Below are 25,605 nucleotides of genomic sequence, written 5' to 3'. Positions count from 1 at the left end.
GTATTTGATCCTGGAGGTAGTAGGGAGCCAATGGAATTTATTGCGTTAGGTGGGTGATATGATCAGATCTGAATTTTAGAAAAATCACTTTATTGACTGAATGTATAATAGATTTGAGTAGAGAGAGACTTGAGGAAGACAGACCCACCAAAAGGGTATGATCCAGGCGTGAGGTGATGAGGGTCTGCATTAGAGTGGTGACAGTGACAGAGGAAAGAGGGGGTCATTCAAGAAACATTTCAAAGGTGAAATCAACAAGCCTTGGCAACTCTTTGGATATGGGGATGGGGAGGTAAGACATAATGAGGAATCCAGGATGATTCCTAGGTTGAGAGCCTGAGGGACTGGGAGGATGGTGTTGCCTTCTACAGTAATATGGAAGATAAGAGGAACGGAGGGGTTAGGGGGAAAGATGAGTTCTGTTTTGAACATACTGAATTTAAGGTGCCTGCTGGACATTCATTTTGAGATGTCTGAAAGATAGTTGGAGATGCACTATTGGAGGTCAGTAGAGAATTGGGGGCAGAATAGGTAGATTTAAGAATCATTACCATAGAGATGGTAATTAAATGCATGACTAATTAAATGCTGACGAGATCACCAAGTGAGGTAGTGTAGAAGGAAAAGAGAAGAAGACCCAGGACTGAGGGATAACTACAGTTAGAGGGTATTATCTGGAGAAGGATCCAGCAAAGGAGCAGAGAAGTGGTTAGAGAAGTTGGACTGGAAATAGAAGTGTGTGGTATCCTGAAAACCTAGAGAGAAGAAAGTCTTAAGAAGGAGAGAGTGATCAAGAGTGTCAAAGGTTGCAGAGAGGTCAAGGAAAATGAGAATTGAAAAAAGGTCATTGGATTTGGCAACTAAGAGATCACTAGTAACTTGAGAGAGTCATTTTGATAGAATGGTAAGGTCAGAAGTTAGCAACAGATGGAGTTTTTCTTAATTCTAGTTAGTTCTTTTTAAAAGCTACTCCAGATTTCCAAAATGTTTCCACACCACCCACAGTGAATGCATCCATAGATTTAACATTTCACTGCATGCACAAGATGGTTTCCAAGAATTGGGCTTGGGGGGGGGGGGGAAGAAATTCATTGAAATAATTTTTGGAGGAAATGGATAAATAGGAAGTTGGGTTAAATTCTCTATTTTTCTATTTATTTTGGCATCACTTAGAAACAACCTTAAAGAGATAAGTCTGAATCCTTCAACCAGGTCACTAATAAATTAGGTTGGCCTCTAAACTCATTCTACAAGGCACCAACTTTTCAGTAAATCAACAAGTGATTATTGAGCCCTGGATATGCGTGCAGACCTCCGTAAAATGCTGAAATATGCTGTCATTGAGCCACTAAGCAAAACATCTAAAAATGTTAAAACATCGGGATGACCCTAATAAGATGGAATTTACTATGAATTAATTAAAAATGTACTTTATAAGCATATAATTGGGGGGGTAGCAGAACACAAATGCTCTTCAAGTTACATCTTAAGTATTATGTTTAGTCATGAAAATTATGAAGGATATTGATAAGAACTAGAAACATCAATTAGAAAATGACCAAAAAAACTATGGTATATGGATGTAATACAAATGATCGTTATGAAGAATATGACATATATGTTGATACATATATATGTATGGAGAGATATATGAAGAATTATATAAACTGATGCAAAGAGAAGCAAGTGGAAACAGGAAAACAATGTATACAATGACTATACGAATGTAAATGGAAAGAACATTAAAAAATGAAACCAAAACCTTTGTAATTTTAATGACCAAGTCCTGCTCAAAAGAAGACATGAAAAGAATGCCCCTCCTCTTCCTTGCTGACATGGGGAACTGTGAGTGCAGAACGGGACATCAACTGTCCGACTAGGTTGATATTTTTATTAGTTTTGCTGAACTGAATTTTTCCCTCTTCCTAGTCTTTATTATATGATGACTATGTTTGAGAAATGGGGACGATACATCAAGAAATGAAAGTGATAGAAAACCAAAAGATATCAACAACTTTTTTATAATGACAAATAATGTAAAATGAAGCACATTGACATAGTAAAAAGCATGGGAGATGGGTAGTAAACAGATGGCGAGAGACCTTAGGAGCAATTAGAATAGTCAAAAGGGTAAGCTGAAAGAACTAGGTAGGTGGGTTTAGCATCAAAAAGGGAAACTCTAGTGAGGGAGATATGAAATATAGCAGTTAGCTTCATGTATTTGAAGGGTTGTCATCCAGAAGAAGGATTTGATTTCTTCTGCTTGGCCCCAGAGGGTGAAACTAAGAGCATAAAAGAAAGTTACAGATGGAAAAATATGTCTTGATGTAAGGAAAAACTTCATCACAATTAGAACAGTCTCACAATGGAATTGGCTGCCTTGGAAAAGGATAGGCTTCCTCTCACTGGAGGTCTTTGCATAGACGTTGAATGAGCATTTATCAGGCTTGTTGTAGAGGTGATTCCTTATAGATGTGGATAATCAGAGATAACTTCTGAGTTTCCTTTACACTAAGATTTTGTGATTCTGAGAGCATGAGGCTGAGCTGATCTGGGGACTCAGAAAAAAGAAATTCACTATTTATATGAAAGTCCAAGATGCTGGGGGATGGGGGGGGAGGTCAGGGGGGATTCTTTGGGAATGTGTAGATTAAATCAAGATGAGATATATTGCACTAGGAAGAAAGCCCTTACCCTAGAACTGGTGTATGGGTTTGAGAGACTCCTGCCTGTCACAGAGACACGCATCTGAAAGGGAGAATTTTGGCAAGTAGGCAATTGAGACATGTGCATGAAATCTGGTTTGGATGAACCATATCCAGGGACTTTGAGGAGCCAAGAACAAACCCCAGTGGGTTCCCTTAAATATAGTCAAGACATAGATTTTTACCTCTTCTCTCCCCAGCCCACATCTTGGACAGAGTCATTTGTAACTCTCCAGGGTGCTTCTAATTGAATATCTTTGCCTTGAAGAAGCAGCAGCAGGCTTATATTACATTTGTAAAAGGCTCCAGTCCGGGAGGTTTCCAGAGCTCCTGTTGGGCCTTGTTGAGATGCTTGTTGAGATGAGATCCCTCCTACTCCTACAAACTTAAACTACTATTCAGCACAGTCTCTCTTGTGTTGTCTTGAGAGATGTACCATTGTTATATCTAGCTGCTCCAAGAGATCAGAAATAGAATAACATTTGTTTAATTTTCCTAACCAGGAACCAAGTGTCACATTGGGTCCCTCTGTGGAAGGTGGAGAATGCTAATCTGTGTCTACTTAATGAGGTCACAAGTGGCACAATGGGGAAGATTGCTGAGCCTGGAATAAGAAAGTACTGAGTTCAAATCCAGTCACAGACATCTAGTACTTCTGTGACCCTGGGAAAATTACTTAACCTCTTCCAGCCTCAGTTTCCTCAACTTTAAAATTGAGATAATGTGATGAAATAATGGGATTTAGCAGATACTCAAAGACCCACCTGGAGATTAATCTATACTGATTGAATCAAGTGAGAGTGATTGACTGCTGATTAAGCCTACTTCAAGTTAACTGGATTGTAATCACACCTGGCTATCCCTTAAGAAGGTATTGTTTTCAGAAACTAGACTGTGAACTCAACTGGAGAACACCTTCAAAACCAATGGATTTGGATGACACCAACCAGTCAGCTTGAAGCAGTGTGTAAGGACCGCCTCTGTTCCAGACCTATAAAAAAGCTTCCATAATCAGCTTGCTAGAGAGTTCCTGATTAAAGCAGACTCATGGAGGAGGACTTCAGGAAGAACCCAACCAGGCTGGAACTCTAGGCTAGGTAGGACTTCTTTTTCTTAAATTTCTGAACTCCTTGTGAATACCTCTCTGCTTTAATAAATGTTTAATGCCCAAAGACTGGTGCTGAAGCTTCTGATTTAAGGCGACCATAATTTAGATCTTAAACATCACAATAATAATAATGCCTCCCTTTCAAGTTGTTGTAATGATTAGATAAGACAATATTTACAAAACAATTGGCACAGTACTTGGCAAATAGTTGATGTTTAACAAATGCTTGTTGCCTTTCCTTCCTTCCTTCCTTCTTCTACAAGAAAATTGTGAGATGTTTGAGGGTAGGGATCATGCCCCTTCCTTCCCTTGTATGTCTCATAGTACTTAATAGTAGTATTGAAATTAGACTCAGAGGTTCTAGGTTCAAATCCCAGTTCTGACAGCTATGAAACCTTGGGCAAGTAACTTTTGGGGCTCCAATTTCCATGTCTTCCATGTGAGAAGATTCTACTAAATAATCTCTAAAGCCCCTTCTGGTTTTTAACCCACAGGTTTGTACAGGATTAGACACACAAAGAGGCTTTTTGGTTGACTGGTTGATTGAAGAGACAGACCCTCATTGAATGAAAAGTGGATGTTTACTTGAAGGCAGCATTCACATGATAGGTACCACTGAGACTTGGTGGACTGTTACTTGTGAATGGAATATGGCTCTCAAAAGGTGTGTCTTCTTGTTAAAAAAAGGATTGAATAGATAAAAGGGACAAAAAAGTAGTGCGTATTATAGTGTATGTAATACTATCGTATTTCCAACATATGTTGTTATATTTTAATGCATATTAGAAAAATATACTAATGTAAGGATATCCAGGAACGCAAAGGGAAAAAATGAGAAGGAAGCATTTGGGCAATGGAGAAACAGAACATTATGGTTGCAGAATTTGACAGACTGCCTGGACAGAAGGATGAATTAGATGAGGAATTTAGGAAATAGATTATAAACTATATAGAGAGACATAATGTTTTAGTGATGAGGGACTTCAACTATCGACATCTGCTGAAGCTCTCCCTGCCAAAATGGCAGTTAATAAATTCATTATTCACTGTAATGGTAATTTCATTATTTAAAAGGTCAAGGAAGTAACAACAGAAACTGCTATTTGGCATCTGATTCTGACCAACCAGGTAATAGAAATGATAGAAATTTGGGGTATAAGTAACTACCCCATCGTGGTGTAAGAAATGATGAGCAGGCAGATTTCAGAAAAACCTGGAAAGATTTAAGTGGACTGATGTTGAGTGAAGTGAGCAGAACAAGGAAAACATTGTACACAGTAACAGTAACATTGTGTGATGATCAACTGTGATAGACTTGGCTCTTCTCAGCAGGGCAATGATCCAAGACAATTCCAAAGAACTCATGATAGACAATGCTCTCCACATACAGAAAAAAGAACTGTGTTGGGGCAGCTAGGTGATGCAGTGGATAAAGCACTGGCCCTGGATTCAGGAGGACCTAAATTCAAATCTGACCTCAGACATTTAACACTCACTAGCTGTGTGACCCTGGGCAAGTTATTTAACCCTCATTGCCCTGCAAAGAAAAACAGAAGCAAAAACAACAAAAAAACCACTGTGAATTCTGAATGCAGATTGAACCATACTGTTTCTACTTTTGTTTTTGTTTTTACTTTTTTGAGAATTTTCCCTTTTGTTCTGCTTCTTCTTTCACAACATGACTAATGCAGAAATATGTTTAATGTGATTGTACATATATAACCTATATCAGATTGCTTTCTGTCTTGGAGAGGGGGAAGGGAGAAAAATTTGGAACTAAAAATATTATGAAAACCAATGTTGAAAACTATCTTTACTTGTAACTGGAAAATAATAAAATACTTTTATGATTAAAAAAGTAACTACCCCATCATAGAAGTCATGACAAAGGAGAAGAAAGTTGGTACCATCTGATAAACACCCTAGATTTGGGGAGAGAAGATTTCAAAGGGTTCATCAAAAGGAGAGATAGGATAAACCCAAGAAGCTCTCAAGAATGAAACTATGAAGACATAAGCAGAAATAATAATAACAAGGAAAGTAATGTGGCTGCAAAGGCAACTCATCAGCAAACTCAGAATTATATAGGAAGAATGATCTTTAGAATAGGAAAAATAGAAAAAAAAAAGGGTTGAGAAGGAATGAAAACTCAGGAAAAGTAAAGAGATAATAAGAGATTACTTAGCTACTTTCAATAAATTGAAGAACCAGGCCCCTATGAACTTACAGTACTGAGGGACAGATACATATAATAATGATAATAATGATAACAATAACTAACATTTAATTTAACTAACATAGGGCCTACAGGCACTGTGCTAAGCATTTTACATAAGTTATCGTATCTGATTCTCAGAACAGCCTTGGGAAATAGGTGCTATTATTATCCCCATTTTACAGATGAGGAAACTGAGGCAAACTGAAGTTAAGTGACTTGTTCAAAGTCATACAGGTAGTGAATGTCTGAAGTTAGATTCTAACTCAATTTCTCTTGATTCCAGACCTGACTGCATATTTACTGTGACATACCTATCTGCCTCTATCATTGATTATTAAGCCACTCCAAGTGATCTTTGAGAGTTTACAGAAAACTGAGAATGTGCTTCAGGACTAGAAAGTCCAAATGTTATCTTGATTTTCAGGGAAGAGAGTAAAGTCTGCAAATTAATGAGCTGGTCTTCTATTCTAACACCACTATCCCTTTCACCAAATTCTAGAATACATTCATAGCAAACACCATTCAAGAGATGGTTTGTGGACATTTAAAAATCGAAGCATTGATCACTAAATGATAACAGAGTTCAAGAACAAATCATCCCTGATTGAACTAATTTTCCTTTTTAAAAAAAATTAGTAGCTATTTTTTTTATTTAAAGTTTTGAGTTCCAAATTTTATCCCTCCTTCCCTCCCTTTCTGACTCCCTCCCTGAGTCAGGAAGCAGATATAGATTATACATGTGCAATTTTGTAAAACAAGACCATATTAGTCATTTTATACAAGAAAAGCTTGAATAAAAGGAAAAATGAAGGAAAGAAAGTGAAAAATAGCATGCTTCAGTCCATGTTTAATCAATATCAGTTCTTTCTTTGGAGGTGGATATTATACTTCATCAATAGTCCTTTGGGATTGTCTTGGATCATTGAATTGCTGACAATAGTTAAGTTCATTCACAGTTCTTCATTGAACAACATTGCTGTCACTGTGCACAATGTTCTCCTGGTTTTGCTCACTTCACTATACATCAGTTCATATAAGTCTTTCCAGGCCTTTCTGAAATCATCCTGCTTGTCATTTCTTATAGCACAATAATATTCCATTATAATGATATTCCACAGCTTGTTTAGCCATCCTCTAATTAATGGGCATTCCTTTGATTTTCAATTCTTAGCCACCACAAAAAGAGCTGCTATAAGTATTTTTGTACATATAGGTATTTTCCTCTTTTGGGGATGTCATTAGGATTTAAACCTAGCAGTGGTATTGCTGGATCAAAGGGTATGCACAATTCTATTGTCCTTTGGTCACAGTTCCAAATTTAATCCAGAATGGTAGGATCAATTCACAACTTCATAAACAGTGGATTAGTGTCCCAGTTTTCCCACATTGCCTCCAACATTTTCCTTTTTTGTTATATTAGCCACTCTGATAGGTGTGAGGTGGTACCTCACAGTTGTTTTAATTTGCATTTCACTGATCAATAGTGTTTTAGAGCATTTTTTCATATGGGTATAGATAACTTTGATTTCTTTGTCTGAAAGCTGCCTGTTCATATCCTTTGACTTGTATTTTTATAAATTTGACTCTCTATGTATTTGAGAAATGAGGCCTTTACCAGTGATACTTGTTGCAAAAACTCTTTCCCAGTTTTCTGTTTTCCTTATAATTTTAGTTATATTGGTGTTGTTTGTTCAAAAGATTTTTTAATTTTTATATGATCAAAATTATCTATTTTACATTTTGTATTGCTCTCTATATCTTTGGTCCTAAATTATTCTTCTGTCCATAAATCTGAAAGATAAACTATTCCATACTCTCTTAATTTGCTTATCCCCCCCCCGCCTTTTTTTAAACAGGGTAACTAAACTAAACAGGATAAAGGACAACAATAGACATAATATGCTAAAGTTTTAACAAAGCATTTGACAGAACAAAAAAAGCATTTGGCTAAATAAAAAATACAGGATGAAGGAGGCATGGCTAGACAAGATCCCAGGGTTTTGTGGAATGCAAATTCTATAGGAATTAAAATGTGATAATCCATTTTACATTTACACAACTCTTACTACATATAAGATAGTGTGCTAGGTACTCAGTGCACAAAGAAAAAAAAAGAACAGACCATGCCCAAAGGGCATATTATAGAAGGTCATGTTATAAGAGACATAATGCCCCCAATGAGGGAGCCATGATAACCTCATTGTATTGTCCCATGGTCAGGCCACACCTGGATTATTGTGTTGGGTTCAGTTCTAGTAACTAAATTGTAGTATATTGATAAACTTGAGAATACTCAGAAGTGGACAACTACGATTTTAAGGAATATCAGTTGAAGGAACTGGGAATATTTTTTAAAAGACAATTGAAGAGAGGCATGATAGCTGTCTTCAAGTATTTGAAGAGATATCATATGGAAAAGAAATCTGAATTTGCCCATATGTTATCTAACATTTTTATTAATGAGATAAACTAAATGCTTATCAAATTTGCCAATGACACAAAACTAGTAAATAATAAACACAGGATAACAAAGTCAGGATTCAAAAAAAGAACCCTGCACAAACTAGAATATTGGGTTAAATCTGTTAAGATGAAGGTTCATTAGGATATATATATATATATATAAAATTTTGCACAAGGGGGGCAATATCTGGACTTCAGTTTGCCTGGAAAAGGTCTGGAGGGGTTAGTGGACTACAAACTCAATATGAGTCAGTGATGTCATAAAGCATCCAAAAAAATAATCTATAATTTGTCCCCTTGAAGAAGGTCAAAGCATCCAGAAATAAAGAGATCATATAGTCCTACTGGTCAGGTGACAGGTAGGGTATTTTCTTTAGTTTTAGGTGTCACATTTTACAAAAGACATTAATAATCTATGGAGGTTTCAGTGAAGGGTGATTGGGAACCTCAAGTTCTTGACATATGATAATAAGTTGAAGGAACTGTGCCTGTTTGTCTGTTTGTGCCTTGACTGATTTCAAGTATTAGTAGGACTCTGATAAGTGGGAATCTCTGATATGGAAGAAGGATTAGACTTGTTCAGCTCAGTCCAAGGAGATAGAATTATGGAAAATGGATGAAAGTTGCAAAAAGATAAGTTTAGGTTTGATATGAGGAAGAGTATCCTAATAAGCGTCTCTGAGATAATAGTGTTTGTTTTTACTTGAAGTCATCCAGAAAGGATCAGATAACCACTTTGAAAAAGCTTATTGAATTAAACATTTTTCAATTAAAATATTTTTTAAAATGCATAGTCATTCAAAACAAATTCCAATTTTAGCCACATATACATGTATATATGTGCATACATGTGTGTAAGTATGCATATATACATATTTTTGCATCCTGAGTCCATCACTGCTCAATCAGGAGGTCGTGTTATCCTTCATCATTGGTCTTCTGTAAGGTCATTCCATTGATCATATTTTGTAAGTCGTTCAAAGTTGTTATTTTTTTTAAGGTTGTGGTGTTATTGTTTAAATTGTTCTCCTTGTTACGATCACTTCACTCTGCATTGGTCCATACAAGTCTTTCCAGGTTTCAATAAAATAGTTCCTTTCATTTTTTTCTTATGCCATATTTCATTATATTCATTCTATAGTTATATTCATATGTATTATATTCCATTATATTCATATACAATAATTTATTCAGCCATATTTCAGCTAATAGGTATCCCTTAGTTTCCAGCTCTCTGCCACTACCAAAAAAACAAGCTGCTATAAATAATTTTTTACAATTTTTTTTTCTTCTTTGATCTCTTTAGAGGTTTATGTCCAGTAGTAATATTGCATGGTCAAAGGATATTCAGTTTAATAAATTTGGGGCCATAGTTTTAAATTGTTTTCCAAAATGGCTGTACCAATTCACAGATCAATCAACAGTGAATTAATGTGCCCATTTTCCCACAGCCCTTTCAACATTTATCATTTTCGTTTTTTTTTTCCTTTTGGTCAACCTTGCTAATATGATAGATCTAAAGTAGAACATCAAAGTTGCTTCAATTTGTGTTTCTCTAATTATTAGTGATTTGGAGCATTTTTATATGACTGTTGATAACTTGGATGCATTCCTCTGAAAATTACTTGTTCATATCCTTTGTTGAATTTTCAGTGGAGGATGGATCTTATTTCATGAATATGTATAAGTTCTTTCTATATTTGGGATATGAGACTTTTATCAGAATAACTTTCCCCTCAATTACCTACTTTGCTTCTAATTTTGCCTGCATTGGCTTTGTTTGTGCAAACCTTTTTTTTAATTTTATGTAACTAAAATGGTCTATTTTATTTCCTGTGATCTTCTCCATCCCTGGTTTAGTCATGGACTCTTCCTCTATCTATGGATCAGAAAAGTAATTTGTTCCTTGATCCTTTAGTTTTGTTTATAATGTCACCCCACAATGCTGAATGATCATTTGTGAAGTTTATGTGGCTTTAGGTGCAATGAATATTATAGGCCATCTAATACAACTCTCTCATTTTACATGTGAGATAATTGAGATGTGGAGAAATTAAGTAAAGCCAGTATTAGAACACAGATCTTAGGCTTCTAAGTTCCTTACTCTTTATTTTCACTTCATTACTCTACCTCCTACAATGTAGAGAGAATTTTTTGTTCAGTTTCAGATTATACTGGATAGCAACTGAGGTCCTTTCCATCTTTAGATTTTGTGATTCTGTGAACACTGGGAAGAAACTTATTTGTCTGTTCTCTCAGTGCTCACTATATAAGACAGGAGGTCAGGGTAAGTGAATTTTAGAGTTGAGGAAGTGTTTGATGAGGTTGTGAGAGAAAAGCTATTGCCCTCAGATGGTAGAAGATAGGAGGGAAAAGAGATGAAAGAAAAAAAGAGAAAAACCTCCTGAGCTTATGTGAAAGAAATCCCAGTTCAACCCCAAGGAGATAGAACAACTTTCTCTCATTTTAGGTGATATGAGGAGAAAATAGTGTAGGATGTTCAAGATCTCTCATTAGTCAGGAATACTCAGACTTGATGGCCTTCCTATCATCCTGTCAAATAAACCACCTCTTCACAATCTCTTCACATCTTGTTTTTCCCAGAAGCTGATGAAGTCTTCCTGATCTCAGGGAACTGTGTATTTTGGTTTACAATGCCTAGAGACAAAGAGGATCAACTGGAGGGGAGGGGGAGGGAAAAGGTGGGCCGTGTATCATAAATGAACATCAGGGCTCTTCACCCAAAACCCATCAGAGTCAGCACAGTGTGGTGAATAGAGTACTTGACTTGGAGTCAGAGAAGCCTGAGTTCAAATTCTTCCTCAGACATTTACTAACTATGCCTTGATACCCATATACTGATCGAGTCATTGCTAAATTTCTCCATCCCCATCCTTAGTTTAAACACTGTAGGCCCAGGTAAAAGTCCTGCATCTCACCCCTCTCCCACTCCCCAGTCATGGTCCTAACTCATATAGGTTGTATTTCTTAATGGACACTATCACCGCCCCCCCAATCAGAACAAAGTCACAGAAGAGCGTTCCCTAGCCTTGGCCAAAGGAGACAGGGAGGGAAAGAGAGGTTCCCCACAGAGCTCACTGAGACCTGCCTTTTATTGACCTCCTTTGAACACAAGAGGTATAGACTCTTGCCAAAAGCTGCATGGGGAACCCTGGAGTTTAATGTCCTGATCCCTACTCCCCTGCTGGGGGTCTCTGGGGCACCTGCACCAGCCCTAGCCCTCTCTCCCTCTCTTTCTCTTTTGTTTCTAAATTCATTCCCATTGTTTCTGTTCATTTAGCATTTTTTCAGACAGGATCCGAGCGTACCTGACAACTGTCAGCTCTAGGTGTGGACAACTTTTCCTTGGTGACTTCCCCTTTTTCATTAGGTTTGACAATGCGTTTTTCCTAGATTAATAGTGTAGGGTGAGCCCAGGATATGAGATTCTTAGTGGTGACAAACTGCCAAGCCAGGGCGGCACAAGGAGGTTGTGATGTCGTGAAAAGAAGCCTTGCCACAGAAGCAGCCAATTGTTTGGGGAGCAGCTTGTGAAGCCAGCAGGCTCCCATTATCTGTGGCTGGAGTAACCTCTTCTGGAGTGAAGACTGAGGGGATGAGAGGTCTTCCCCTCTCCCTGCTTGATAGGCCTCACTCACTCCACTTGGAAAGGCCCACTTGTTCATCTCCTGAAGAGTTAAATCAAAGCTTAAAGATTGTCTAGTCTGACACCCTCACTTTACAGATGAGGAAAATGAGGCCCAGAGAGAATATGGAAGGAACAACATTGGTTTCACATAGGCTGGGCTATTTTCTCCTTAAAGGGGCAGAAAATTTGTCCTTGACATTCTACTGATCAGAGTCTATGGTGTGGGCAATGTCATTTTTAAAATACACACACATATAAACACATATATTATGTGTTTATTATTAAATTATTATTATTAAATGTGCATATTGCCTATATGCTGAGTATACAAAAGTATATATATATATGCATTTGTATATCTGCATACATTTGTATATACACATGTAATATGGACTTATGCATATGTGCTATATTCTGGGGACACAGAAACAAAAAATGGAAAACTTTCTACCCTCCAGAGGTATACATTCCATAGGTAGATAAAATATGTACAAAATATACATATAAGTATTTGCAAAATATAAGCAAATTGATTTGGGGTGGAGAAAGTCATTAGAAGCTGGAGGAATTAGAAAGGCTTTATCTAGGAGGTAGCTTTTGAGTAAAGCTTTTAAAAAAAGGAGAGATTCTAAGGGGCAGAGGAGGAGGCAGGAGGGGAGGAGATGTGCCAAGGTCAAGCAAATACTTAGTGGCAAAGACTAGACTAGAACTCATATCTTTAGGGTCCCAGGCCACAGTCCTTTTCAATGTACAATGAATGCTTGTTAGACACTACACCATTCTCAATTACATTGTAGCAGGAACAGAAGTGGTACTGTATAGTGATTTACCTGGATACATTGGTAGGTCCATTTTATTTGCTAATAAAAATCACAAACCCTCCACAACTTCTCATCCTATGCAATATCACTCTGTATATCCATAGTCATCCTCATAGGATGAAGAACATAGACATCATTTCAACCATGTCCTCATTTTATTTATTTATTTATTTGTTTTGGGTTGGGCAGTGAGGGTTAAGTGACTTGCCCAGGGTCACACAGCTAGTAAGTGTCAAGTGTCTGAGGCTAGATTTGAACTCAGGTCCTCCTGACTCCAGGGCCAGTGATCTATCAACTGCACCACCTAGCTTCCCCCATGTCCTCATTTTATAACTCAGGAACTTGAGACCCATAGAGGTAAAGGGAATTAATTACCCAAGGTCTCACAGTAAGTAGCAGAGACAGGATTCAACACCAAACCTTCCTAATTCCAACCCCAGGCTTTTTCTACACTGCTACACACTTCTTCATTGGACAATAAATATAGTTGGGTTGTGTTTTTTTTTTTCACTCCAGCACACTATCTTCATAGAGGAGCCACTGGAGGCCTTCCTCATCTCAGGAATAGTATTGTAAAACTTGGGCTGTTCATCTGCTACTCTAAGGATGAAGTAAGAATTTTATGTGAGAGTCCTTTGAATCTGTAAAGTGTCATATGTATATGATGGAACGTTGTTAATGTCAGTTTTATTACTGATTCCTCCCAGTTGTTTGCCAGTGGCCTGGGTTCTTAAAGTTTCTATCAATTGATCAATTAATCAACAGCTATGTATGTATTAAGCAACAACTATGGACTGGGCTCTAAGCTAGGAACTAAGGAAACAAAGCCAAAGGATGAGGGGATCCCTACTCACAGAGAGTTCACTTTCTAGGGCACGCATGACTATAAAAGCAAAGGGAATAAACGTGCATATGCACACAGTAGTTAAATACAAAGTGGTTTGGGAAGGAAGGCACTAGCAGTTGGTGGAGAAGGAATATTCATGCAGAAGGTGGTGCTGGAGCTGGAGCTTAAAGGAAGAGAGGCACTCAAGAGGTGCTAAGGAGGAGTGCATTCCAAGTCCTATTAAGATAGAAAGTCTTTAGTTGCAGTCCTAGTGATGGACTCTGTCTGTGGCCTGAGGACAATGGGTGTAAGTTGGAGGAGTAGTCCAAAGGGGGCACTAGACAGGCATCTCTATTTTCTCCCTCTAATTTAATTAAAATGGACTAATACTTAGACTGAGCCATAAAACAACAATGCATATAAGAATACTACTTTATTAATGCAAAACTCTATTGGGCCAGCCCAGCAGCTCTGCTTCTTTCTACCTGGGTGACCTTGTGCAGATTGCTTCAACTCTTTAGGACTCAGTTTCCTTCCCTGCAAAATGAGGGGTTGGGATTGAATGATCTCTAAGGTCCTTCCTAGCTCAATATCCTAGAATCCCCCTCCTTCTCTATCCTAAGAAGGTGCATGGAATAAAATGAATGACATCAGGACTCTATGTTTGTCACTCTGCATAAATGGCTCCCTTAGGCAGGTTGATTGATGGTTTCAAATGAAGACTGAATATCCATCCCCACCCTATTTATTTTTGTCACTAGATATAGCTTTCTGTAAGCAACCTCTCAAGAAGAAACTCCAAATCTATTTGTGTCTTCTAGTCTTCCTCTCTCCCTCTTCTCAGAATAAGAAAGTGCATGAACTTGGAGAAATCTCTTCAAATGCAAACAAAGCAGCACATTTTGCCATGGAAATCAATAATACCTGCTCCCCCACCCTTTAAATTAGAGCTATTATCACAGAGGATGATCTCACATTAACTCTGGACTGCCTGGAGAGCAGCTGCCTTTGACACTCTCAGCAAGTGCAGACCTCCAACCCAACTGGGGAAATCTTGAGTCCTCCCACCCAAAGGTTAATGAGCTATTTTTACTTCTGGTTAAAGACTAGATCAGATGGGGTCACTGGGGGATGCTTAGAAAGTTTAGAACACAAAGCACTTAATGAATGTAGGAAAGTCACGGAAGACAAAAGAGAGGTAGTGAAAGCAGAATCAATAGAAAGAAAATACGATTTCTGCAGCCCCTGAAATTATGAGATTTGGGGTTTTTTTTTCCTCCTTGAAAATTCTCTCTTAAAATCTAGATGGTGTTCTCTGCCCTGCATCAGTAAGCAAGTGGAGGAGGCTGTGAGATTGAATGTGCTTTCTTCCAAGTTGCCCATGTGAATCCCAGAACACACCATCCCTTTGAAGGCATGAATGCTGAAGTCCCATGAAGAGTGAGGCCTCAAATTCCTGGGTCCAATCTCCCAATCACTGGACCATAACTTTGATAGGTATTATCAGAAAAGCCATCATTCCTCTCCCCATCTTCAATTTCCCAAGTTAGTTGTTGCCTCTACAATCATGGTACCAAGGAAGAGGGCTATCAATCACTGGATTAATCGATAAGTCTTCATTGAGCACTGACTATGTGAAAGACAGTGAGGGATTTCTTTTTCTTGAAAAGGAAAAAAAAATACATTTCCTGACATTGTGGATCTCTCAACCTTAGGAAGATAATGCTCCTAGAATCACAGGATGTCAGACAAGAAAGGGATCTCAGGAGGCACATCTCATATGTGAACAGGCATGAAACACTTAGAAAATATATAAATTCTACAAAGACACATGGTAAATATACCATGACTAAGCAGACAATCAGCTTGGGAAATGAAAATATAGAAAGTTTGCCAGATCCTTCCCAATCATGATGGCATCTGAGATTCATAGAAACTTAAGACAGAGCCAAAAAGGACCTTTAAAAAACTTCTAGTCTGGCCTTCTCATTTTACAGATAAAGAAATGGAGGCCCTTGGAAGGAAATGATTTGTCCAAGGTCACATAGTAAGTTCCTGAAAGGATCAGAACTAACTACTGGTCTAAAATTTTTTGAGGTTTAAAAAAAAAATCTCTTGACTAATTATGACCATTCATCACTTAGGAGGCACCCATATGATGGCCCAAACAACTAATTGTTCTCCTAGTGCCTGGAATGGTTTGATTTTTCAGCATGCCCATTATCTCTATTTATTTTAAAGTGATCTATGATCTCATCAACATTGATTTCCTTCCAATGTACTGGTCACAATGTAAATATATCTTCTAATATTGTTTAATTCCTATCCATGTCTTCCTATAAATGCCCCACCAAAGAGGACTTTTTTTCAGACAAACAGTGTAGCAGTTGAGTTGTCCATTTTCCCTCACTAGCATTCAATGATTGGACTACCTCTTTTGATGCTGATATGCTTCTTAGATTACATCTTTCATGCCACTTTTAACACACAAGTTACTACTGGTGATATGTCTTTAAGGGACGAAAAATACTTAATTGACTCCTGAAGGTGTGTGTGTGTGTGTGTGTGTGTGTGTGTGTGTGTGTGTGTGGTATATGAGTCAGTGAACTAGTATTTACTATGTGCTTACAATGTGCCACACCGAGTGTGTGTGTGTGTGTGTGTGTGTGTGTGTGTGTGTATGTGTTAAAGTGAGAAGAGGGATATTAAATCAAAATACTTGAATTCAAATCTTGGCTAACTACTTTTATGATTGTGGGTGAGTCAGTCAATCCTGAGCATTCAATTTTCTCATCTGTAAAATGAGGGAATTGAACTGAATGATTTCTAACATACCTTCCATCTCTAGTCTACTATACAATGGACTCCACTGGTCTCCTTTTAAATTAAATTATACTGTGAAGTTATAGAGGAGGAGAATGGAGTCAGTGGAGATTGTGTTCTTCTCCCCATTCCCCGCCCCCCCCCATCTCCTGACAACTAGCTTGGGAGGAGATTGGGTGGGGGGAATTGGCACTTGGGAAACTTGGGCACTACTACCTGGAGGCTATCTTAGATCCAACTAGAAAAACACGGAGTATACAGACCTTGGAATTTTGTGAAGCTGAGAAAGGAAGGCAGAACTGGGAGTTACCCCTTGCACAGATAGAATTCTTCCCTCTCACCTTTGTGGGAGAGGCTACAAAGCAGAGTTAAGTGCTAGCAATTCTAAGCAAGGGAGGGCAGGGATTTAGGGATTTAGCAATGTCAGGAAATAGAATGAGTGCTAGACCACCTCTGATGCTAATTATTTGTTTGACCTTGGGAAACTCACTTAACCTCCCTTGCACCTTGGTTTCCTCATAGCTTTAATGGTTAGAACCATTCACCTGACATTGAGCTATTTATTGGTAAGATTGAAGTATATTCTTTAATCTTCCACTATGAAACTTCCATTACTCTTAGTTCTGCCTTCTAGGACCAAGCAGAAGTCTAATCCCTTTGCAACACTGGCAACCATTCAAACACATGAACCATCATGTTCCCTTTAGATTTTCTCTTTAAGTGTTTTATGTATGACATGGTCTCCAGTCCTTTCACCATAATGGGCTCCCTATTCTGGACATGCACAAATTTGTCACTATCCCTTCTAAAATATAGTTCCCAAAATGGAACACGATATTCCCATTGTTGTCTGACTGGATCAAAGGCAAGGTTCTTCTATAGCCTACCTCTTCTGGACACTCTGGCTCCTTTAATGAAACGTAGAACAGCATTGGCTTTTGTTTGTTTCCATCAATTGAGCACCTTCTTTGTGCCAGAAACTGTGCTTGGCCTCAGGAATATAAAGACAAAAATCAAAAAATGAAATAGTCTTTACCCTCCAGGGATGTACATTCTATCAGGGTAAAAAACATGTGCTGGAGGGGATCGAGGGTGGTGGTGGAAAAACAGGCATATATGATGTTATGACAAAGAAATAGAAGGGCCACAGAGAAGGGGCATGGTCAGAGAGAAGATACTAGCATCTTGGGAAATTAGGAAAAGGAAGGCGTATAGTGACAGTGACACTTGGGCTGAGTCTTGAGGGGAACAAGAGATATGAAGAAACAGAGATAAAGAGAGAATTTATTCCAGGCAAGGGGGATGGAAATGCACAGAATTAGGAGATGAAGTGTCCTATATGAGGAACACCCAAAAGAGGGCAATTTGGCTGAACAGAAGAATATATTTAAGATAAATAATATATATTAAGGCAGGAAAAATAGATTGGAGTTAGGTTAAATGCCAAACAAAGGGAATTTGTATTTGATTCTAGAAGTAATAAGGAACCACTGGATTTTATTGAGTGTGGCAATGCCAGAGTCAGATCTGTAGTCAATTGTAGGAAAATCACTGTGACAAATGTATGGAAAATATATTGCAGAAGAAAAAGATTGAGTGCTGAGACAAATGGGGGAGTGGTTAATGCAATAGTCCAAGTGAGAGATGAAAAGTACCTAAGAAAGGGTAGTTGCTATGCAAATAGAGAAAAAGTACAAATGGGAGAGGCTACAATATCCTAAATTTATAACTGGAAGGGATCTTTAGAGGTCATCTAGTCCAACCCTCTCAGTTTACAGATAGAGAAACTGAGACTAAGAATGGTTGAGCGACTAGCTGGAAGACATACAGGTAAGTAGGTGATTGGATTTGTTAACTCAGTCCAGCACTTTTCAAGATGATGCAAAGGTAGAATCAATACAACTTTACCACTAATTGGATGAGGATGAGGAAGAATGAGAAGTTAAAGATAACTTCATGTCAATGTTAATTCATTTTGAGCTTTTATTCCACTCCATCCCATATATCCCATAGATACCACCATCTCTATGGACCTTCTCAGATGATGATCTAAATTGTAGGAACTTTTTTTTTTTTTTTTTTTTTTTAGTGAGGCAATTGGGGTTAAGTGACTTGCCCAGGGTCACACAGCTAGTAAGTGTTAAATGTCTGAGGCGGATTTGAACTCAGGTACTGCACCACCTAGCCGCCCCTAATTGTAGGAACTTTTAAAGGTAATTTAGCTATGTAGGATCACTAACAATAAAAGAAATACAAATCAAAACAACCTTGAGGTTTCACCTCATACTGAGCAAACTGTTGAAGATGATATAAGTTGAGAATGGTTAATGTTGGAAGATTATGGAAAGACAATCTTGTGAATGCATATAGTGGAGATATGAACTGGTACAACTATTCTGGAAAGCAATTTAAAAGTTTACAAAATAAATTGACTACAATGTCCTTACCCTTTAACCCAGAGATTCTATTGCCAAGCATGTATGCCAAAGGGATCACTGACAAAAAAGAAAGGTTCCATATAAACCAAAGTATTTATGTCAACACTTTTTTGTGGTAGCAAATAAGAAAGGAGATGCTCACAGAATGGTGAATGGCTCAACAAATTGTGGTACATTAATATAATGCAATATTATTATACTATAAGAAATGAATAAGATGAATACAGAGAAGCTAGGAAAAAACAGGAACTGGTGCAAATTGAAACAATTAACAGAAGAATATACACATTGGTTACAATGATATAAATGGAATGAATAACAACCATTAAAAAATCAAAACTGAATTTTGCAAAAGTGTAAAGTATAAGCTTGGCCTCAAAGAAGAAAAACAAGACAATCCATCCTACCCACACCCCACTCCTTTGCATAGGTGGGCACCCAAGGGTACAGAACATTGCTTATAACACCAGGTTTTTTTTTTTAGTGTTTTACTATCTTTTTTTTATTCTTTGTTATGAGGTTGGCTCTTAAGGAGAGGTTGCAGAAGAGATAATGGAGACAATAAGGGTGGCATAAAAACAAAAGACATAAAAAAATTTCTTTTAAAAAGGTAACTTACCCATCTAGGTTTACCTGTCTACACCCAGTCAGAAAAATAGTAAATTCTCCTTATTAATTCAAATATGTATATTCAGTGCTATCCATTCATGTTCAGGGCAAGGAGCCTTATTAAAATAGTAAACATTAAATTGGGCTAGAAATGAATATTACACCAATGAATACAACATCAGCCACATTCCCAAAGAACACTGTGTTCTTCCCAAGCAATCTAGGATTCCAGTTCCTTCAAACTCATGACCCTGGTGGTGAGGTTATGAGATCAATATCTGTCTGCAACCAGAGTGTACTAGCTCTCCCCCACCCTGGTCTAAGATTGAAGACTTCAGTGAGGGTCCAAGTCTGTGTCTCAAATAACCTGCTTCTTTTGTTCCTACCTTCTGGTGAATGCCTAGTCTGCAACCTCTCTTTTTCTCCCTGGTTCTTGTCATCTAAGTCATGTCATCACCATCTTTTTGCAGGAATCAATCGTTCTTCTCCATAAGAGTGGTCCTCCACAGTCTTTCTAAGAAAACAATTCTACTCATTTCACTGAGGGGAAGACAGGAATCATCTTCTTCAGCTTTTGTGGAAAGAAAAATGTCTCCATGGATATGAATATCTTTCTTCTTTTGAGAGCCCAAAACAGGGTGGGGAAGAGAGAAAAAGGAAGAAAATACATTAAAGGTGCCTCCATCCTTCAAGTCATTTACTACACCCTCATAATCTGTTTCACTGATGCTATTAGACAGGAACTGGTGCAAATTGAAACAATAGACATGCTTATACTGGTGAAACAATGATGAAAGGAGGAACATCAGGTTTTATCGAATATCTTTCCTACATTCAATGCAGCTAAATTCACCTCTGGGTTTCTATTTCAAAAGAAGATTACATTGGGGTGGAGTAAATAGGAATCAGGGAAGGAAAAGAGGCTCAAAGAAAGGAGAGATTTGGGAAACTGAAGAAAACATTCTAAACTTCACAACTGTGCTTATCCCCAACTGGACTCTTGGTCAGAACTGCCATCAAGTGAGGAAAGGAATGGGGAACATTGAATAGGCTTCCTATCTCCTCCTTCTGACTTAACCTAACTCCTCAATTCATTCCTTTATTCACTCAGTCTATCATTAATTCATCCATCCAGAAGATATTAAGTCTCTAATATGTCAGACACTGTACTAAGGATATAAATTCAAAAATGAAATATTCCTTGTCCTCAAGGGACTTACATTCTACTGCAGGGAGGGGTGTTAGACAACATGTACATAAATAATTCAATACAAAATATATGGGAAGTAATTGTAAGGGTAAAGACACTAAATTAAGGAGGTCAGGAAATGCCTAAGAATGGAGGAGGCCACCTGGGATATCTTAACCTCTCCACATGACTTACTTAAACCTTTCTACCTGATTTATCTCAGCCCTTCTGCCTGATTCATCCTAGTATCTTTTTGAAAAACGCTGTCTACGTATCCTTCTTCCAAAAGGCTAAATTTCTCAAAGACTTTCTCAAATAACTGTGGAAACTTAAGTTCTTAGCAATTAAACAAACCGAGCTTTTGTCAATAGAGCAGGGTCCAGACATAGCTTCATTTTTATTCCACTAGACACTGCCTTCATCAGGGCTTTTCTTGGAGCTGAATTCCTTTAGGATGGGGGTTTGGACCACAGAAGAGGCAAATTGATCTGAGGAAGTTGTGTCTAGTGTGGGAAAGCCAATGTCTCTGTACAGCTCAGAAGAGAGGAAGGGAGATTGCAGTGATTTGAGTCTCCTTGGAAACTCAAAGGGGTGGAGACAGACAGGAGCACAGATCAGCTGAAGGGTTAATTACCAGGGTCCCAAGTTCAGAGAGATTAACCAAACAAATGGAGTGGGGTGGTCAGAAAGGGAAAGTTTAGCTTCTGAGAGCAAATCACTCATGTCAGGGTTAATGTAGACTGGTTACTGCTTCCGTCTGGGCCATCTTGGTGTAATATTTCTATTCTTCATCTTTATTGCCCAGACTGGTTTTCATAAATCTCAGGAGTAGAGTATGAAGTTCATACTCCTCGAAATGGAAGGTATGAGGGAAAAATTCACATGGCTGATATCTTTAGACCCTTTAGTGAATGTCTACACAATCAATAGCTGGTATCAATGAAAAAAATTTTTAATTGATCATTTGATATATAAGAAAAATAATTTGGTTGTTTTTTTTTTAATTTTCTAAATCTGTTGGTGTCATGTAGATGCTGTTTGAGTTTGCAGAAGGGAGTCAGAAGATCTCATTTTCTTCCACTATAAAACTAGAGTATTGTACTAGTTGATGTCTAAAGCTCTCTTCCAACTCTGACATTCTATGGTTCAATGATTCTACCTGGGCATTAGAGGAAAGCCATGGACAACTATGTGAAAAAGACTTCAAAACTCCTATTTATGCTATACTCCAAAGTGAAGTCTATAGAAAGGTGCTATGAAAAGATGCTTAGAACCAATTAAGAGAAAATGTATTTATTATATAAAAAGCTAATGAGTATAGATAGCTAGGGAAGATTGTTCTGAATTCTCTGGACAGGCTATCTTTACTGAATCAGTTTATTACTTACTTTATTTGTATAATGTAAACTTGGCCTATCATTATGGGAATAGGCAGTATAGGCTACTACTGGCTATCTTCATGATCAATGGAGTATCTTAGTTTCCTCATGCATACTAGGCAGTCATTAGTACTTTTGGAGAAATACTAATAACTTACATTTATATCATATTATGATAGATTTAGAGCTGAAAGGGAACTTGGAGGCCTTTAAGTTCAACCTCTTCATTTTACAGATGAGAAAAGTGAGGCACAGGCAAATTAAAGACAATGAAGTAAAACTATCTATAAGCAAAGTGTTTAAGAAAATTGTGAATTGGACACATGCCTAACAAGAATCATTGCAAGCACTAAAAATAATTTTCAAAATCAATTAAAAGTGGTAGAGGAAAAATTAGGTAAAGAAATTAAAACAAAGGAAGGAAAATATGAAAAGACAATTGACAGCTTGGTAAAAGAGGCACAAAAAATACTGAAGGAAGTAACATCTTTAAAAAATTGGCCAAGTAGAAAAAAGAGATACAAAAGCTTACTGAAGAAAATAATTCCTTATACTATTGTGCTATAAGAAATGATGAGCAGGATGCTCTAAGAAAAACCTGGAAAAACTCATATGAACTCATGAAAATCAAATAAGCAGAATGAGGAGAACATTGTTTACAATAACAGTAATATTGTATGATAATCTACTGTGGATAACTTAGTTATTCTCAGCAATACAATGATCTGAGACAATTCTGAAGGACTTATGGTAAAAGGTGCTGTCCCCATCCATTTTCAGAGAAAGAATTGGTGGAATCCGAATACAGATCAAAGATACTTTTTTCTTTATTTTTCCTGTGTTTTTTTTTCCTTGTCTTTTCTTTCACAGCATGGCTTACATAGAAATATGTTTTGCATGACTACACATGCATAAGCTATGTCAAAGTGCTTGCCTTTTTAGAGGGAAAGGAAGGAAGGAAAATAATTCAGAACTCAAATTTTGAAGAAAAATAAAGAGTGTTAAAATTGTTTACATGTAATTGAGAAAAATAAAATATTAAATTTTTCTTTTGTTTTTAAACAAAGACAAAAGAATTAAAAAATAAAAGTGTAAAATATGTGATTGGGAAAACAACTTTCCTGGAAAATAGATCAAGGAGAAATAATTTAAGAATTATTGGATTACCTAAAAGACATGATCAAAAAAAGAGCCTAGATATAATATTTCAAGAAATTATCTAGGAAAACTGACCTGATATCTAGAACTAGAGAGTACTGGGATCTTGTTTTATTGGGGGGGAATAAAATTTATAACATTGTTTAATTTGATTTTTTAAAAAGAAAAAAAACCAAATTACTAGCATCAAAAATGAAAAGATGAATGTACCCCAATGAAGATAAAATTTAAACAATTATCAGTAGTTATTTTGCCCATTTATATACCAGTTAAACTGACAATCTAAGTGAAATGGATGACTATTTACAAAAATATAAACTGCCCAGTGTAACTGAAGAGGAAATGGAATATTTAAATAACTTTATCTTAGAAAAAGAAATTTATGAGAAATGGTCAAAGGATATGAACAGGCAGTTTTCAGGCGATACAATTAAAGCTATCTGCAGATGTGAAAAAATGTTCTCAATCACTACTGATTAGAGAAATGCAGATTAAAACTACTCTCATGTACCACCTCATACCTATCAGATTAGCTAATGTGACAAAAAAGGAAAATGATAAATGTTAAAGAAGATGTGGGGAAATTGGAACACTAATACACTGTTGGTGGAGCTGTGAACTGATCCAGCCATTCTGGAGACCAATTTGGAACCATGCCCAAAAGGCTTTAAATTTGTGCATAACCTTTGACCTCGGAATACCACTACTAGGTCTATATCCCAAAGATATCATAAAAAGGGAAAAGAACCCACATGTACAAAAAATATTTAGAGCTGATCTTTTTGTGGTAACAAAGAATTGGAAATTAAAGAGATGTCCATCAATTGGGGAATGGTTAAACAAGTTGTGGTATATGAATGTAATGGAATACTGTCGTGCTGTAAGAAATGATAAATGATAAGGGATTTCAGAAAAACCTATGAATTGATGCTGAGTGAAATGAGCAGAACCAAGAGAACATTGTACACAGTATCAAAATTGTGTGATGATCAACTGTGAGAGACATAACTCTTCTCACCAAACAATGATCCAAGACAATGCCAAAAGATTGATGGTGGAAAATACTCTTCACATCCGGAAAAAGAACTGTGGAATCTGAATGCAGATTTAAACATACTTTTTTCACTTTTGTTGTTATTGTTCTTGTTTATTCTTTCTTGCATTTTTTTCCTTTTTGTTCTCATTCTTCTCTTAAAACATGACTAATGGGAAATATGTTTAAAATGATTTTAATGTATAATGATTATAATGTATAATCATTAATGTATAATGATTTAATGTATAATGTTTAATGATTATAATGTATAATCAGATTGCTTGCTGGACTTGAGAGGGGGAAGGGAAGGTGGGAGAAAAATTTGGAAAAAAATATCTTTACATGTAATTGGAGGAAAATTAAAAATAAATTATTTTTTAAAAAACAAGAAAAAGAAATTGAACAAGATATCAATGAATCCCCTAGGAAAAAATTCCCAGCACCAGATGGATTCACAAATAAATTCTATCAAACATTTAAGGGACAATTAATCCCAATAGCATATAAACTATTTGAAAAATAAGTAAAAAAAGAAGTCCTGCCAAATTTCTTTTATGACACAAATATGGTTTTGATACCTAAACCAAGAACAGCAGAGAGAGAATTATAAACCAATTCCTTAATGAATATTGATGCAAAAAATTTAAATAAAATACTAGCAAGGAGATTACAGCAATATATCACAAAGATCATACACTGTGACCAGGTGGGACTTATTAGAAATACAGGGCTGGTTCAACATTAAGAAAACCATCAGCATAATTGACCATATCAATAACAAAAGCAATAAAAAAAAAACATGAATATATCAATAGTTGCAGAAAAGGCCTTTAACAAAGTACAATATCTTTTCCTATTAAAAAAAAAACACCAGAAAGACTAAGAATTGATGACACCTTTCTTAAAATGATAAGTAATATCTCTCTAAAATAAAAATCTAGCATTATCTCTAATAGGAATAACATGAGGTCTTCCTAATAAGATCTGGAGTGAAGTAAGGATGTTCACTATCACCACTATAATCTAATATTGTACTAGAAATGCTAGTAATAGCAATAAGATAGGAAAAGGGAACTGAAAAAATAAAAATAGGCAATGAGGAAACAAAACTAAACTCTTTGCAAATGATATGATGATATACTTAGAGAACCCTACAGAATCAACTAAAAACAATTAACAACTT

This window comes from Dromiciops gliroides, chromosome 2 (genome assembly GCF_019393635.1).
Source record: "Dromiciops gliroides isolate mDroGli1 chromosome 2, mDroGli1.pri, whole genome shotgun sequence".
In the NCBI taxonomy this organism is placed as follows: Eukaryota; Metazoa; Chordata; class Mammalia; order Microbiotheria; family Microbiotheriidae; genus Dromiciops; species Dromiciops gliroides.
The sequence above is the reverse complement of the archived record's forward strand: the minus strand, read 5'-3'. Positions refer to the sequence as shown.